Source organism: Limulus polyphemus, unplaced genomic scaffold (genome assembly GCF_000517525.1).
Source record: "Limulus polyphemus unplaced genomic scaffold, Limulus_polyphemus-2.1.2 Scaffold12703, whole genome shotgun sequence".
Classification (NCBI taxonomy): Eukaryota; Metazoa; Arthropoda; class Merostomata; order Xiphosura; family Limulidae; genus Limulus; species Limulus polyphemus.
This window is the reverse complement of record NW_013678313.1, coordinates 5,253-8,801: the sequence shown is the minus strand read 5'-3', so window position 1 is coordinate 8,801 and position 3,549 is coordinate 5,253. Positions and strand designations below refer to the sequence as shown.

Below are 3,549 nucleotides of genomic sequence, written 5' to 3'. Positions count from 1 at the left end.
GAGTTGGTGGTGGGTAGTGTTGACTAGCTACCTTTCCTCTAATCTATCAGTACTAAATTAGGAACAGCTAGTGCAGATAGCTCTCGTGTATCTTTGCGCGAAATTCTAAACACACAAACATTATTTGTGTTCCACAGTTTCTTTTCCTTTGTTCCATCTTCTGTATATCTGTTCTTCTTTGCTTCTCCACTTCTTTTAAAGTCTTCTATCGATCTTACAACATCCCAGTCTTATTTAATTTTTCTATTTTTATAATTGATTCTTGAAACTGCCAGTACTTGGTGAAACTCCAATGCTCGTTTATTAACGATCATTGTTTCGCCAGTAAAGACATCCCTCTACTATTGCACTTGACAAATATCCTATTTTATCTGTTTATAACACGTACATTAGAGTGATTTATCAACTCGTCGATTTTTCCAAGGTTTTTTTTTTTCGTCAACTCCTTCTAATGCCCTTTTTATCTCTAATGTACGTTTCTTGAAAATCTTCTTTAATTTACATATTTACACGTCCGTTTTCTGGAAAGTCGATTAAAGATTTAGGTCCTACTTATTGGCCCGGCATGGCCAGGTGGTTAGGGCGCTCGACTCGCAATCTGAGGCTCGCAGGTTCGAATCCCCGTCACACCAAACATGCTCGCCCTTTCAGCCGTGAGGGCGTTATAATGGGACGGTCAATCCCACTATTCGTTGGTAAAAGAGTAGCCCAAGAGTTGACTAGCTACCTTCCCTCTAGTCTTACAATGATTTGTTTTTGTGAATGAAAAAAGTTTGTTGTGAAATTATTTTATTATAATCTCTCAACTTAACATTGTTATTCAAGTTCTTTTTGTTGATTACTTATCGTAAATTGTATACATGCTAATTAAAACACCTATTTCGGGTTACTAATTTAAAATGTCACAAGGTGCTTTCCAAATCTTGTTTTACCACAGTAACTGAAAATTGCTGTAGCCAGTATACAAGTAATACTGTTTTAATATATATTTCATTTTAGCATTATAATGAATGAAAATGTCAACCGTTCAAGAAACTTGGGAAAACTAAACCTCAGTAGGGGAAATGGAGATAGTCGGTATCCTTCGGTAAAACGGCCACCCCTGCTGCCATCTAGAGGGAATCATATGTAAGTATTGCTCACGTGACCCTTTGCATAAATACAATGGCGCGACCACAATTTGTTTAATAACTTTGATCTTAGATAATCTATTTGGACTTTTTATGGTCACAGTGTAAATATTTCAGGTAATTCCCTTTGCCGATTCCAATCAATGAGGAATTATAGACAGTTTGTTTGTTTGTTTGTTTTTAATTATGCACAAAGCTACACAAGGGCTATCTGTGCTCTGCCCACCACGGGTATCGAAACCCGGTTTCTAGCGTTGTAAGTCCGCAGACATACCGCTGTGCCACTGGGGGGCAATTATAGACAACTGAATACAGTACAATATCACTGATTGAGTTACGATGAGACCTCCCCCTCTCCTGCAGGACTGTCTTACCCTATAATAGTATTGACATGAATTTGTATTCATTATTGTTATTCGTGGGAAAATACCTGAAACAATGATTACTTGGTTAACAATTCATTATTTTACACATGATAAATTTTCTTAATTTTCAGAGAATGCCAAGAATCAATCATGGAATATCAGAAAACTTATGAGAAGGTGTATCCATGTGGAGGGCATTAATTAAAGGTGAAATTGGCAGAATATCCAGGGCAACATTACAGTGGAGATACTAGGACTAAAATAAACAGGCCAAGGGATCTACTGGATCTTTCCAGGTAGGTCAATGGGTTTAAGTGATAGTTTGTGTGAACAAATCAGTTAAGTTTACAAGAACCACAATCCACACTGTCAACTCAGACAACTTTAATCTTATTTATTTTCAAACAATTTTTTCTCCAGCAATGTTTTTCCTTGTTTGTTTTTAACCACAAAGCTACACAATGGGCTGTCTGTGCTGTGTCTACTACGAGTGTCGAAACTCGAATTTTAGCGTTTTAATTTTCCCATATTGTCGCACTGATTCCTCATATTTTAATTTTCTAAGCTGCTCTACATAGTACTTTGTTTTCCAGCAGTTTCTATCCCTCTGATTGTCGATGAAAACCTTCCATGGTTACTTTATTTACCTAACCAGTGCAGAAGACATCGACATCTTACCAGAAGAGGTGTGCTGTATTAGATAAAAGAGATTTTGTCAACTTTCCCGTTTAACTTCATCCTTGTTTGACCTAGAACATTTATCTGGGTGAGAGTTTTACTCTACAGATGCTTTACTTTTTTCAATCCCTTTGGGGGACAACTATTATGAATTTGTCTGTGAGTCTGTCACAAATATTATGTTCGTGGAACTGTGTTTCCAGTGCACTGTTTTCAGCAGTTCAGAAGAGAGCTTGCTGTATAGCTTTCAGCTCCATTCTTGTGTTGCTTATGGAAAGCTTACATGCTCCACCAATTTTACGTAGAATGTTGTTATCTGAGACGATGAATTTCAACCAGCTTTCGCGCTGTTTCTAATTTAGAAATCATCTGTGAGACTGTAGCTATGATGTCTTTAAACAGGTGCTCACAGACATTTATGTGTAATGTCGTGGTCTTTAAACAGGTGCTCACAGACATTTATGTGTGATGTCATGGTCTTTAAACAGGTGCTTACAGACATTTATGTGTGATGTCGTGGTCTTTAAACAGGTGCTTACAGACATTTATGTGTGATGTCATGGTCTTTAAACAGGTGCTTACAGACATTTATGTGTGATGAAATGGTCTTTAAACAGGTGCTCACAGACATTTATGTGTGATGTCATGGTCTTTAAACAGGTGCTCACAGACATTTATGTGTGATGTCATGGTCTTTAAACAGGTGCTCACAGACATTTATGTGTAATGTCATGGTCTTTAAACAGGTGCTCACAGACATTTATGTGTAATGTCGTGGTCTTTAAACAGGTGCTCACAGACATTTATGTGTAATGTCATGGTCTTTAAACAGGTGCTTACAGAATTTATGTGTAATGTCGTGGTCTTTAAACAGGTGCTCACAGACATTTATGTGTAATGTCATGGTCTTTAAACAGGTGCTTACAGAATTTATGTGTGCCCTCCCCCCTTCCCCGTCCAATCTCTATATTTTCTGTCTAGACTAATTTCCATAGAGGTATAGGAAAATAATTAATAATGGAATGGAATTAATGTTGTTGTGCGTTTAAAACGTTCTAGTTGTTACTGTTTACACATTTGCACTTGACGTGTGGTGTTTGATGCATATCAATCAATGTTTCAAAGGACATAACCCTGAATTATCTCGGTAATGATGTCGCAGAATACCACATCTCATTACACCATTACAGGCATTTTCTACACCTCTCCATTTACGAATTAATTGTCCGTCAGTGGACTTCTGGATCACACAATGACCTTACTTTGATCCATATATTACGCTTAGGCCCCTCCCCTAATTCATCTCCCAATGTTATTTTCATTCTGTGATTCATATGTGATACTACAAAGGATTTTATTCTCGGCAAATTACATTA

General features: G+C 37.2%; 1 long non-coding RNA gene across 1 annotated transcript in view; it reads left to right on the top strand.

The window, feature by feature from the left end:
* Window positions 1-1,005: 1,005 nt before the first annotated feature.
* LOC111083996 overlaps window positions 1,006-3,549 on the top strand; it is a 7,790-nt gene continuing 5,246 nt past the window's right edge. The window contains exons 1-2 of the long non-coding RNA XR_002609350.1: window positions 1,006-1,128; window positions 1,627-1,791. This is a non-coding gene — a long non-coding RNA (uncharacterized LOC111083996). The remainder of the gene's footprint in view (window positions 1,129-1,626; window positions 1,792-3,549) is intronic.